Raw genomic sequence first — 14446 nt, forward strand, 5'->3', positions numbered from 1 at the left:
CCAAGGGGATTTCATTCCCCAACCAGTAGTGCACCAGGAGGGGTATTTGCAGAGTTGTTGAGGAAGTGGGTGGGTGTCCAATGAGGTCTGGGCAATCCAGTGTGGTGGCCTTTCTTGTGGCAACACTAGAAGTTCTTGACCTCCATTGCCCCTCAGCAGCCAAAGGGACTGCCTCCTCCAACCAGTAGAGCACCAGGAGGCACATTTGCGGAGTGGTTGAGAAGGGGGATGGGGCCTCTGATGAGGTCTAAGCAGTCTCACTATGGGGAACTTACTTGTGGCAACAATAGGGGTTCTTGAGCCCCAATGACCCTCACCAGCCAAGGGGACTTCATCCCGCAACCAGTAGTGTTCCAGGAGGTGCATTTGCAGAGTGGTTGATGCTGCTTCCAAAACGTCTGATGAATTTAAACTGTGAACGCTTCCCTTCCTTCTTTTTCTGATGTTTTGAGACCGTCTGAGCAAGAGATTCCCTGCAATTTCTCCCTTCTGATGACATGAGAAGACAAAGACTGTGCCTATACAATCTACAATCTCTGTCTGGAAATTTGAAATATGAAGTGGACTGAAACTCCAAAGCAGTGTTCTACAATTTCTCAACGTCCTGTGCTAGGTGACATCCCACAGGATTTTGGAAAAAATGCTGAAATATGGAGCTGGTGTTACTGACTGCCAGCTTCCAAAGTGGGTGAGAGGTCATCACCTGGGAAGTCAGCAAGGTTTTGCTGAAGGCAGTGGCAGCTCTTCCACTAAGACGGAGGGGTGTCACCCCACTGCTTTTCAGCAATATAAGGAAAAATAAAATGAAAATAACTCAATTTTATTATCATTTTATTTTTTCTTGGGTGGGCCTGCTCTGGTGACAGGGAAGGGGATGAGTGGTTTTCACTCCCTAAGTGTGCATAAATGTTTACCTGGCCATCTCAGGCTGGCCAGAGATTCATGCGCAATTAGCATGTTTTCCACCCAGGTTGCACTACAGCCTGGGTGGAGAACATGCCCAAGCTCCCATTCCCTGGATGAGCGCTGACCCATCTACTCAGACCAATCACAATGCTGTACTGCAGAATTGTGATTGGCTCAGGGGAGCCTGGGTGCTTCCTGTTCTGGACCGGAGGGAGGAGTGGAGAGAAGCTGCAAGTAGATGGGGTGGTTGATGAGGTTTAATTACATTTTTATTTACCCCTTTCCCCCCTGCCTCGCCACCCTGCCTTCCCGACTCACCCTCCCCCCCCCCCAATCCCTGCCACCACCACTGGCTGAAGGAGCTGAGGATCTGCCTTGTGCCTTGTAGGTGAGCCTGCCTTGCTGCTGAGGCAGGTGCACTGGTGGTGACCCTGTAGGATGAGACTATCCAGCAAATAGTCCATTGATAGGTACTTGATTGATTGGCATCCCAAAAAGATGACTTCTCAAGAAGCTACAAGTGACATTGAAACTGTGCTATTACACGAGACTGTGATATGTCACTGAAGCTCCCCCGTGGTGTCTGTTTTCCCAGCTGTCCGAACTGGGTTTCAAGGTTGCCTTGGCCAACTCTCTGGCCTGAGGGAGGTAGTGGGGTTGCTGGCGCAGACAGTGGTAGCTGATATATGCGATAGGGAGCACTGCTGCTGAAAGGATCCTGCATGTACCAGAGGTCTCCCATCATTCCTAAAATTTAGTGCCTTATTTTGAGCTGAACTGGAACTGTAGTATGCTGTGCTCTTTGTTACAGCTGTGTCGACAGTTGCAAGTTTGCCTTGTGACCTTTGACCCATCCTCCGTTACTGTGACCCCCAGGAATTAAGGAATGCGGGCTACAGTTATAATTGTAAGACCATATAAAACTCCAGCATCACCAATATAAAAAGACTCCTTAGGTGGGCTCTCAATTTGTTTGAATGTCGGGGCATATTATCAAGGGGGTTTATCTCTGCTTTTTTGGCTTTAAAAGCCAAGAAAGCGGAGATAAAATTATCTCCCAATTACCTAGCTGTCGCTAACACCAGTTTGCGACAGTTAGTAGGAGATAGCGACCATCTTGGGCCCCACTTTGCATGTCAGTGATATTTATCACTAATGACATGCAAAGTGGGCGTGCCAAGATGTTAGCGACTGAAAACAGTCGCTAACATCACTATCTCCTATTATCAACTTTTGGAGATATTCGCGCTAAGCGCGAATATCTCCAAAAGCTAACAACTACCCTGAGCAGTTCTTAGCCATGTTATCCAATGGGAGGTGGATAACATGGCTAAGAGCATTAGCTCTCGAATGCATGAATATCGCTGACTTTTCAGCGATATTCATGCATTGTGGCGATTTTTATCTCATTTGCGATAAACCTTGGTAATACCAAGGTTTATTTGCGGTAAAAATCGCCGCAGCTCAGCTGTAAATTTTTGTCTCTAACAAAGCAATAGCGATAATTATCGCTATTGCTTGGTAATATGCCCCGTCATTTTTTAGGCCAGAAACCACTGTGAGAGGCTCACAACTGCTTTTAGGTCTGCCACCAACGTATCTTGGAAGATGCGGGCCAAGTGGTGACAGCACTACAACAGGCAGCAAACTCAATGTATTATTCATGCTGGAGACAAAAGACGTGTTGAGCACACCTGGGCACTTCTCATTTTTTGATCAGAGAGCTGCAGGTACATTAGTGGGCACCAGAGACTTATGATCCAACAACATGGTCAATGTTCTCGACCAAAGTCAAAGCCCTCGATCACTAGAGGATTGCTTATTTCCCCATAGTTGGACTCCCATATACATGGTCCCATAATTGTATAGTACTGTGTGATGTATTAATGAAAGTACTTTTATTTTCTAGGATGAAGCGATAGCTGGACAACTGATTTATTAATGTTGTATTATATATTATTTAGTTCTGAGTCGCTAATCCCTCTCAGCCTCCCTGAGTAAGCCTTAGATGGCTTGAGCCGCTACCATGAGATGCATGTTCTAAGTGGGTGGTCTTGGTGCTCTTTATCAGGTTTCATAGAATTTTGACAGGGGAGGCAAAGGAGGTAAATTGGCTGAATCACCATCGGCATCCTGTCTATCTGGTTGACAAACTCATAATTTCTGCTGGCTCTAGACACATACACAGTCACAGAATCATGAGACTAAAGACAAAGAAGTGCAAAAAAGAAGAAAAAAAAGCAACATGCTTTCTAATTCTCTGCACCGAAGTTCTGGAATGGCTTCACCTTACCCGTCAGTTCCCTTCTGACCCTAAAACTAATTTAGAAAAGAGCTGAGGAAACCCTTCTGTAAAGAACACTACATCATGATGGAGTAAAATCCCACTTTCCCATACATACATACCTCACTATTGAGGCCCAGTAATCAATGCTCTGACCCGTGCGAAATGGTTCTTTTCTTTGTGAGGAAAATTGTGTGTGCCTGCTGTGTGGCCTATTTAGGTATTTTTTTGATGGTGTGTGTGAGGACCACAGTCACAATGTTGTCGGATTTTGTCACTGTGGCTATGCATGTATTTGTAAGTGAGAGGCAGGATGCATAACCAATTAAATATAGTATATCGATGAATACAAAGTGTGTCAGTGTAGAGTGACCAACGTGGGAAGTGCTTTGGTATCATGCTTGTACCAATCTTGTTACTGTACCTAGGCATGGCTGCAGGAGAAAAGAGTGAGAAAAGTCTCCATTGTGTATGTATTGAAATGCCTCACAGTTTTAAATTGAGCAGTTCCATATATCCCAAGTCGCATTTAAGGGCCGATTACGATGTTGGTCGGAAAGTCCCCGACTGCAGGATGGAGGTTTTCCGACTGACATCATCGGTTTCAATTCCGACCGCCTAATTACAATCTAGGTGGTCGGAATTGAAACCGGCTGGTCATTCCAGCTGGCTTCTGACTGGCTGAAGGAGCCCATCCGCCAGTCACAGACCGGCCGTAATCCCAATAGGATGGTGTTTCTGCAGTCGGGATTACGATGCCGGTTTCTGACAGCCTTTTTGTGACAGCTGTTGGAAAGCGATTTTGGGGCCCCTAGTAGGGCCCCCTTGCCTTCATGGCCTACGGTTGTGGGACTGGGACGGCAACTATGGTGTCTCCCCATGTAAATCACTGCACCGTGTGGCAGGCATTTCTCTTTAGGAGCTTGTGCCATGGCCGGTTTACGGCCGTATCACAACCTCCCAAAGAGAAATGGGAGTATGAGACCGGAGGGTGGTCGGTCCGGATTCAGCGACGGACATTGTAATGAAGCCATTAGTATTAGCATCGCAAGAGTTTTTGGAGTGCACAATGGAGCAACTGTGACACAATCCATAGGAATGGCACTTTACTACCCCCTAATTATAAGCTCATATAGGTCCACTGTGGAGTGACAGGAGAGGAACCAACATAAGAGCAGCAATAGTGTCTGCTTATGGAGTCCATAGGGTGTGGGCAAAAAAATGGTTATTATACAGCCACTATGGGTATAAGGTGTTGAACTGTTCTCTCTCAAACAGCTACCGAATGTGCATCCTTGCTGTGTTTCCTTGAGGATAACAGGCATTACAAAATGCCCACTGCATTTATAAGACTGAAGCCAGATAGGGGCATATTATCAAGGGGGTTTATCTCTGCTTTTTTGGCTTTAAAAGCCAAGAAAGCGGAGATAAAATTATCTCCCTATTACCTAGCTGTCGCTAACACCAGTTAGCGACAGCTAGTAGGAGATAGCGACCATCTTGGGCCCCGCTTTGCATGTCAGTGATATTTATCACTAATGACATGCAAAGTGGGCGTGCCAAGATGTTAGCGACTGGAAACAGTCGCTAACATCGCTATCTCCTATTACCAACTTTTGGAGATATTCGCGCTAAGGGCGAATATCTCCAAAAGCTAACACCTGCCCTGAGAAGTTCTTAGCCATGTTATCCAATGGTAGGTGGATAACATGGCTAAGAGCATTAGCTCGGTAATGCATGAATATCGCTGACTTTTCAGCAATATTCATGCATTTCGGCCGATTTTTATCGCTTAGGAGATAAACCTTGATAATAGCAAGGTTCCTAAGCGATCAAAATCGCCGCAGCTCGGCGATAAAAATATCCCCGCTAAACCAACATATCGATAATTATCGCTAGTTGTTGGTAATATGCCCCTATAGTTTTTAGCCAATAAGGGGCTCTTGCTGTATCTTACTTAACCATCACAGTAAGGATAAGGTATGAGGATGCTTGTCACTCCATCCATCTCTTTCATGTAGGCCTTGCACATTTCAGGTCACAGACTCGCCTGCTGGAACAAGTTTAATCCAAAGCAGGTTTAAATAAAGGCAGGTGAAGACAAAGAAACCTTATTGCTCCTTTGACAGCTATATTGATTAAAATCAAATGCACAAACATTGGCTTTTCAATTAATTGGGCAGGAAATGAGGAAAAAGAAAGCAGCGCCAAAGTGTGACACATTTTATGAATTAATCAGCAAAATGGGTTGTTTGGATGTTCAAATTCTTTGTGTTTTCAATTGATACAAATTGATGCAAAAAGTCAAGCAAAAATAAATGCAGTTGTATACCTGAGTACAACTTTTAGTTTACAATTTGCACGGAAAAAAATCGTATTTAAAACAAAAAAACGGTTTTTCATGAGTAAAATAGTCCAATGCCTGCGTATCATTGGAAAAGTATGTGCTACACCAAATCTAGACTAAAGAAAAATAGGGTGACCCAGTTATTCTCCAGGAGATTGTGTATGTAGAAGTAAAATATGAGGTAGAACTCCTGAAGGAATCGTTTTACAATGATATATCCATTATTAAGTACTGTTCTCAGCTGTATCGGAACCACATTACATCAATTTCAAATGCTTTTATCATATTCCTATCCATGTCCATCAATGGTTGAAGACTGAAATAGTAGTGGTAACCTTTTAGCAAAAGGGAAGTCATTTCTTGTCCCCAACCTCTTTGTGAATGTTAAAAAACGTTTTGTTTGGGAGTACACAATGGTCCACTGGACTACTGCAAACTCTTAAACAAACTCAAAAAATACACCCTTCTATGTTAAATGTAGCCTGGTTTCCTTTAAAGGAAATAGGCTGCATTAAAAAAAAAGTTTACTTTATTGAAATGGAATCACAGACACGATGGTATGCTGCCCCCAGCATTGCACTACCCCTGTAATGGTATCCAATTGTAGTGAGTCACAATTTGTGATCTACCTCGTTATTATTCATGAGGTAGGTCAGATTCCAAACCATTACGGCTCAGATTTTTAACAACCAACCTATTAGTACAGTAGTTGTTGGTTCTTAAAAATTGTTACTGATCATACAAATACTGATCCCAATTTGCAACCAGTATTTTGAGACAGGATATTGGTACATATGGGCAAATGTTCCTCATTATCAGACCTCTGCTCTGTTTAATTCAGAACCATCCTCACATCCCAAAGAATGGAATATCTAGGCCCAGGAGGACCCATAATCCACACAAGGTATGACGTTCTTCTCACTAGCAAATGGTTGGCCAGTGGCTCCATGTTGACTAAAACACAAAGAATTTAGGGGCATATTATCAAGAAACGGTGTTAAAATGATTGCTGCTTTAGCGGCAGGAAACTGCCGCTAAAGCGGCGATAATGGGTTTGATAATATGCCCTTGTGAATTCCCATAGAAGCCCATGTTCCGGTGTGAACATGGACATCTATTGGAATTCTCAAGGGCGTATTATCAAGCCCATTATCGCCGCTTTAGCGACAGTTTCCTGCTGCTAAAGCAGCGAAAATTGTAACGCACTTCTTGATAATATGCCCCATAAGTCTTAACATGAAACAAAAAAAAGACCAACATTTAAAAATATCTACTGGAATGGCACAGATGTGATTAATGTGTTGCTGCATATACGACTAAATCTGGCCTGACCAAATATTTTTATAATTTGCATGGGTTGATGGTGACCAAGAATCCCTAAGGACTAACTGAGACTACTGAGAAAGACTCAGTACATCCCATAAATCCCTGAACTCCTTCAAGCAATCAGCTGTAGGTGTCCTTAAAGTACTAGGGCATGCAGGAATCGTACAGGACTGAGAAGTTGCCCAGGAAAGTCCATTGAGAATATGAATTGCTCTGTCTCTACTGAGGTGAACTAAGGCCTTGACAGTCATGGAGTCTTGCCCAGGTAAGAGAAAATGCATCCAAAGTCTTTACTTCCAGATTCCAAATTGAGAATTGCAGATGTTTCTGATTGAAAGGGGAGGTAAAGATCGAATAGGTGTGGACCTAAAATAAAATTGCACAACTGGAATATAATTTAATCTAACACACATTCACTCATGTCTGGAAGACATTTCAACCCTGAAAACACCACCAACAATAGACTTTGAATCATTATCATTTCCGGAAGAAAATCCCTTACACAATAAATGACCTCCATCTTGAAATGCCTCTGGAGCAGGGATCTCCAATCTTTTTTGTAATAAGAGCTATTATTGAACAATGAAAATCCTTCCAAGCTACTAATGTCATTGTTTTTTTAATACCATCTGACAAGTTTACATTAGTGGTCCCCTTATTCAAAATTACAGACACTGATCACCTTAGTGCATCAGACACACAAATGATGGATGGAATGCAGAACAAATCAAAACAGCCACCCCCAGTCAAGAGATCTGGGTGAAATTCATCGTTGTTTTGCTCACCATGCCACCCCAAACTGGAATGGCGTGGCGAGCAAAATAAAACAATTAATTTAACCCAGATCTGTGAATGGGGGTGAATGTTTGATTAATTCAGCATTCCACCCATCATATGTTTTTTTTGCTTTGGTCGCTCTAAGTGGGAAGGGTATGCCTAGACATGGGTCCTGTGCTCGCTACGCCACCAGAGTTAAGCTAGCCAGGCTGCTGAGGGATGTTACCCCAAAACCGGTCCCAGAATGCTTGTTTCTGGACCAGGGAAGACCTGGCCTGGCATTTCGGGCTGGACTGTTCCCATAGGGAACATGGTCAAGACTGATTTGCATATGGCTGGGTCCAAATTGGATTGGCATGGCATGCAAAGAAATTATGGATTTCTGGGGGTGAATGTTTGATTAATTCAGCATTCCATCTATCATCTGTTCTTTTTACCTTAGTGCATCAGGCAGGATTGCCATCCAAAATGTTTAAAAAATTGCTTTGTTAAATTGAAAGGCGTTTACATGAGAAATGCATACGTGCCATAGCTTGAATAGTGCTAGCATCAAGGGAATAGGTCTCTCCAAACTACATGATTTATCACTCAAATATCATCTTTAAATATATTTTGGAAATTCAACGATTTTTCTGAAAACATCAGCCTATGTGTTCTGAAAATACACACAATTTTCAGTTTTGGTATTTATATATTAATTTTGTTAAAAATAGATACTAATTCAGTAGGTTTGACTACACACAAGAGTGCTACTTCCAAGTAGCAGGAGAGCTACTAGTAGCTCACGAGCTACTCGCTGTAGAAGTCTGCTCTAAAGTAAGAAGCCATATCACAGTAGAATATTTAACACTAAATTATATCCATTTCCCATTTCTTTTTTTTTTAACAATTCTTTTTAATAAATCAAGGCATCAAGAAAAGACACAGTACAGAAGAATCATGTTATAGCCAATATAACACCTTCGGGGGTATAGGAAACCAGAATACATACATGTCGGAAACCTTACGGGGATGGGAGTACATCAAAAACAGCATCCCTAGGTGGCACACAGATCTCTCCTCTGTAGTTATTCAAAGGTCCCCATATTGAAGCCCACTTTCGAGGGCGGACTCTTGCCATAAAAACAGTTTTCTTCCGAACATACTCCAACAAGGGTGGAAGGCTGTTCGGATCCCCACTGCTGGGCAATATTCCTTTTCGCTATCATGAAACTTAATGTGGCCCACTGTGTCTGTACAGAGTTAAGGTCAGTAGGTTTCCATATGTTAAGGAGGCATGTCCTCACCTCTGGTAGCAAGGAGACCCACAAGACCTTGTGTATAGTGTTGTGAATCTTACGCCAGTACTCAGTGATATATTGACACTCCCAGATGATGTGGACAAACGTCCCCCCAAGACCACACTTCCGTCTACACAATCCGGTATCAAACAACCCCATTTGTACGAGGCGGGCCGCCCTGACATAGACCCTGTGTAGTATTTTTAACTGAACCAGTCGCAGCCGTGCAGGAATGGCAACCACTTTTGGATAGGACAAAGCCGATTGCCAGTCCTCATCATCCAATTCTATTCCGTCTCGCATCCACTTATCCCTCAACTCCCTAAGTAGATCCGCCCTGTGAATAATTAGCTTCTTATAGATCAGGGAGATCGGTTTTTTGAGTACGTGACCATGTAAAATTCTATTCTCGAGAGGTGAGGCCTCCGGTAGGTCCACGTCCACAGGCAGGGCCGCCTGCAATATGTGTCGAATTTGCGCATAGCGAAAGTACTCAGATCTTGTCAGCTCAAAGTCAGCCTGCATTTCCTCAAACGACTTAATCCTCCCCTTGCCCCAGATGTCTTTAATGGTGGAGATCCCTATCAGATCCCATTTATCAAACCCTCTCGTCTTCCAAAGCTTATCCTGCTGCTCCAAATCAAAAAGTGGGGTAGGTAGCATCAGTTTGTCCCTCCATCCCAAAGAACTAGTGGCATCGTGCCAGATCCGTACAGCATGCTTAGTTGGCCCTGTCAAGTCCAACTTTGTTGGCTTAGAGTACAGTGCCCTATTGTAACTACCTCCAGGGAGGAGCCATTTATCCATAGCGTAGCCGGGATCGGCGACGGGCCATATGTTCCATGATTGATCACGGCCAGCTGGGAAGCCCAATAGTACCATTTAATATCTGGGAGGGCAATGCCACCATCCTACCAGGGGAGCGTCAGCTTAGCTAAAGCGATACCTGGTCTGCCCTCCCATGAAAGACTACGCTGCAACCCTTCCACCTCACGGAAATAACTGGCCGGCACTACATCTAGGGTATTCTGAAGGGCATAATGGAAACTAGGCAGAGACATCATTTTCGCCCCAACAAAGAGAGTGGAAGTTTCCTCCAGTTAGCGATGTCACTCTTAAGCCTCTGCAAAGGGGGAAGGAGATTCTTGGCATACCTGACTGCTGGGTCAAGAGAAATGAAAATCCCCAAATACTTAAACCCGTCCGTATTAATTTGAATGGGACAGTTTCGCGGAGGGACCGGGGGCTCTCCTTTAAGAAGAAACAACAGAGATTTCCCCCAATTACTGGAGAGCCCGGAGTTCTAACCATAAGAGACCAGAACGTTGCACACGACATTAAGGGACTTCCGAGGAGAGGTTAAATAAAGCAGAATATCGTCCGCGTACAAGGAGATTTGGTCCTCCCAATCAGGGGACCACCAAATGCCCCGGATAGATGGCTTCCAGCGCACCCAAGCCGCAAAGGGTTCCAGGGCCAGCGAGAAAAGGAGGGGAGAGAGAGGGCAGCCCTGCCGAGTGCCCCGACCAAGAGGAAAGGACGCCGAGACCCGGTTATTACCGACTCTTTGGGCGAGTGGCTCAGTGTACAGTAAGCGCACCAAGCCAATAAAGTCAGGGCCAAATCCAAATTTAGTCAGGACCGCCCAAAAATAGGACCATTCTACGGTATCAAAGGCCATGGTTGCATCAAGTGAAGCAATTACGGCTGGTTCCTGCAGAGTGTGGGTCCTGGCTATCATGCCATGCAACCTGCGTAAATTCAGGGCCGTATTTCTGTGGGGAATAAAGCCCGATTGATCTGGGTGGCTCAGTCAGCTGACCACTTTCACCAGCCTATTAGAGAGACGCTTGGCCAGACATTTGGGCTCAGCATTCAATAAAGAAATAGGCCTATAAGAGGCACAGTTAGTCTTGGGTTTACCCTCTTAATGGATCACCACCACCGACGCAACTCTCTGATCACTGGGCAAGATCCCTTTTTCCCGGGCCTCGACAAACATACCTTTAAGGTAAGGACCAGCTTATCTGGTCTGAGATTGTAGAGTTCAATTGGGAGCCCATTAGGTCCCAGCGCCTTACCCGAGTTCAAGGAGCGAATAGTTCGGGCTATTTCGTCAGCTGTTAAGGCACTATCCATAAAATCACGGTCCTCACTGGACAGACGAGGGAGCTGTATATCACGAAGCATCAAATGGGAGTCCTCCTCCGGTTGATCTGAGACCGAGGTATAAACAGTTTGAAAGTATGCCGCAAAGCTATCGACGATACTCTGTGGATCCGTAAGCAACGCTCCCTCCTCTGTAACAAGTTCTGGGACAACACGTTCAACCCTGTCTTTTTTGTCCAACCAAGCAATAAGTTTCCCTGCCTTATCCCTGAGGTCGTAAAGCCTGCCCTGCTGCTCCCTGCCAAGAACCCCAGCACTATTGGTGACCAGTGATTTATAATCATACTGCTTAAGGCTCAAAAGATGTAATTTAGCCTGCGTTACCTCCTGTTCCAGTTCCCCCTCCAGACGACCAATCTCAGTCTCTGCATCAACAACCTCTCTATTCCTTTCCATTTATATTCCAACTATCAGTGACAGAGCCTGACCCCTGATGACTGTTTTAAAGGCTTCCCAGAGAGACATGGAGGAGGACACATCTAGAGCCTTAATGAGGTCCTTGTGAAGTTTAGGGTTACGTAGATACCAGGGGTTAATGGGGGCTACCCTACCTGCTGTTCCCGAAGCGATACAAAGCCGGAACCAAAGCAGGGAATGATCAGAGATACCCCTGGTGAGATGAACAGCTTCAGTGATGTAAGACACCTGAGCCGCCGGAACCAAGCAATAATCGAGTGAAATGTGTAGTGCTTCTGATCAGGTTGGAGCAATCTTAAGCCGTCCACTAAACCCATTGCATCAATAAAGTCGGGTAGCCATCGTTGGGCGCGCCCCATATCCCGCGGGAGATTTCTATCCATAGCTCCAGAAACCACTGCGTTGCAGTCACCCCCCAAGATCAAGAGCCCAACCGGCAGTTCGAGCAGACAAGACAGACAAGAGGGTAAGAACATGCCCTTCCCAACGACCTGTAAGGCCAACTTATCTGCCCCTATCATCTTCCCACGTGGAATCTATCACCAAAGGGAGTGCCTTTTGAGTTAGGATGCCCACCCCCCTGGAACCAGATGTGAATCCCGCATGGGCCACCAACTTGTACCCCATTCTGTGCATCGCCTTACATGAATTACCAACTAAATGTGTTTCTTGAAGCAAAACCACATCCGGCGCCTGGCGTTTAAGATACCGAAGAACCACACTACGTTTAATTTTGTCCCCCAACCCCCATTTCCAATTTCTTAACCAAAAAGAGTTTGCAGAGTAAATCTAGGCCCAGATTTGTAACATATAATTTAGAATCATTTTCCAACAACCACAATATTTCCTCTTGAACTACCTTGTGACCTTGTTTGGGAGAAACCTATGTGAAAAGGAAACACCAAGTGGACATGATGAGTGTAAAATTCCTAGCTATCACCATGAACAGTATGGTGAACCTAAAGATCTGATGCAATTAACTCACACTATTAATCACATCTCATTTGTTTCCATTGAAATCTTCCTCTAGACTGGCCTTCATACTGAAAGTTGAAAGTCACTTGTGCTCCTCTGTCTTAATACAAAGAAGAAAGAGGACATTGCATGAGTAACAGGAAGGTCTGAAAGAGTGAGCTCTGTTTAAAGGAGCTGGACGAGCAACCCTCAACCAACTAGTGTTATCCATGATCAGCTGAAAAATGATAAAAGCCTTTTACCATTCAAGGCACAGTATTACAACATTGTATTGGTGAAATAATATACAACCAACCGGGATTTAACATAAACAGCCCCTGGCACATGGGTTTCGCTAGCTCGCCATAGAAGCATGATGTCTTATGGTTTAGTGCTATAAGAATATATTTAGAATGCATCACCAATATGCAATAAGTTTTACCAAACGTATTAGCATTGTAGCATAAAGACATGCACATCTCCAGTTGTTTAAAGGTGCAATAGAAAACATTTAAACTCCCATGAAATCAGTGAATCAGTCTGCAGAGGCATCGGGAATAACTCAAAAGAAGTTTTTTTCCAGTTTTGACATTTTACATATGAATACATAGGAACAGTTGCTTTTCTGTCTTTGGTTATCTATAAAAATCAGTAAACATAGGAAATGGGGAACCTGAGTAATTATTTATTATAAATGAAAAATAATGTTTGTGCATTGTTAGCAGCCACTGATGTTCTGTGTATTTTTAACCAGATGATATACCATAGATTATCAGACCAATTAGACTTCAAATTATTTTTCCATTAAAGTCTGTTTTTTATTTTGGTCTTTCATGTTAATAATTTCTTTAAAATTTGTATAGTAGGAATGATTTTGATTTTTTTAAGTTGGAACAAAAATCTCAAGATATTTATATGTATTGGTTATAACCTCCCTTAATACATGTAAGGCATTTGTAATGGCAGAAACAATTTTACAATAATTATTCCCTAATGAAATTGGGAAGCCCAAAAATGCTTTGCATATGAGAGAATGGGATACTTACATCTTGATCAATAAGTTGATGAATACAGATCATCTCTTGAATCACCAAGTTGGCCAGAAGATAGATATATTTTGTACTGTAATCTTGTTGCTATACCAAGTAGGAGAAAATAATACTTTATTTTTATCATAATTATTCAAAGAGATAGACTAAAGTTTACAAGTATTTTTGAATATCATTAACAAAATAGGTTTGGGTAAATGTTATATATTCATTAAAACAAAAGAGTGCAATGGAAGATTTTCCCAAAAGAAACATATAGACAAACTAGTAAGATCATCTTCAACAAACAAAAAAATTTTCATCGGAGCTAAAATCATTTATGATATAATTGATATAATTGAAAATCTGAAAAAGAGATTCCACCTACCTCTTTTGCATTAGAAACGTAGTAAGAGCTAGGCAAACATACTTGATATTCAGTATAAATCTAAAAAGAAATATAGGTCTGTTCTTATAGAAGGGTTTGGGTACACTTAGAGGACTCATTCATAATTGCTATAAGATTATAGAAGGTAACATCAAATGATACCACTTAAATAAAAATAATGTCCTCCCTTATTTTACTAAATGAGTACGTTGCCACTAGACATAAATTAAATTACATTGAATGTTCTCTTTAAGTGATCTAGAGAATTAAATACCTAAACATTTTATATGGTAGTATTTCAAGAAAAGCCAAATGGATCAAACATGGATTGAAACTAATATTTTCATATGTGATAAAATGTTTTATTTATCAACATGAGATGTATAATCAGATCACATGGAAAAAGAGGCAACCTTGGAAAAGAAAGAAGAGATTCATTTATCTGCGTCTGAAATGAAGAGTAAGATGTCACCTGTGAAATAGACATATTAATCTGTGCATGACCATATTGAGTTCCTCCAATCTCACTTTTACCAACTTCTATTTTTAGAGAGAAATGGTTCCAGTGTA

Source organism: Lissotriton vulgaris, unplaced genomic scaffold, assembly GCF_964263255.1.
Source record: "Lissotriton vulgaris unplaced genomic scaffold, aLisVul1.2 SCAFFOLD_2521, whole genome shotgun sequence".
Lineage (NCBI taxonomy): Eukaryota > Metazoa > Chordata > Amphibia > Caudata > Salamandridae > Lissotriton > Lissotriton vulgaris.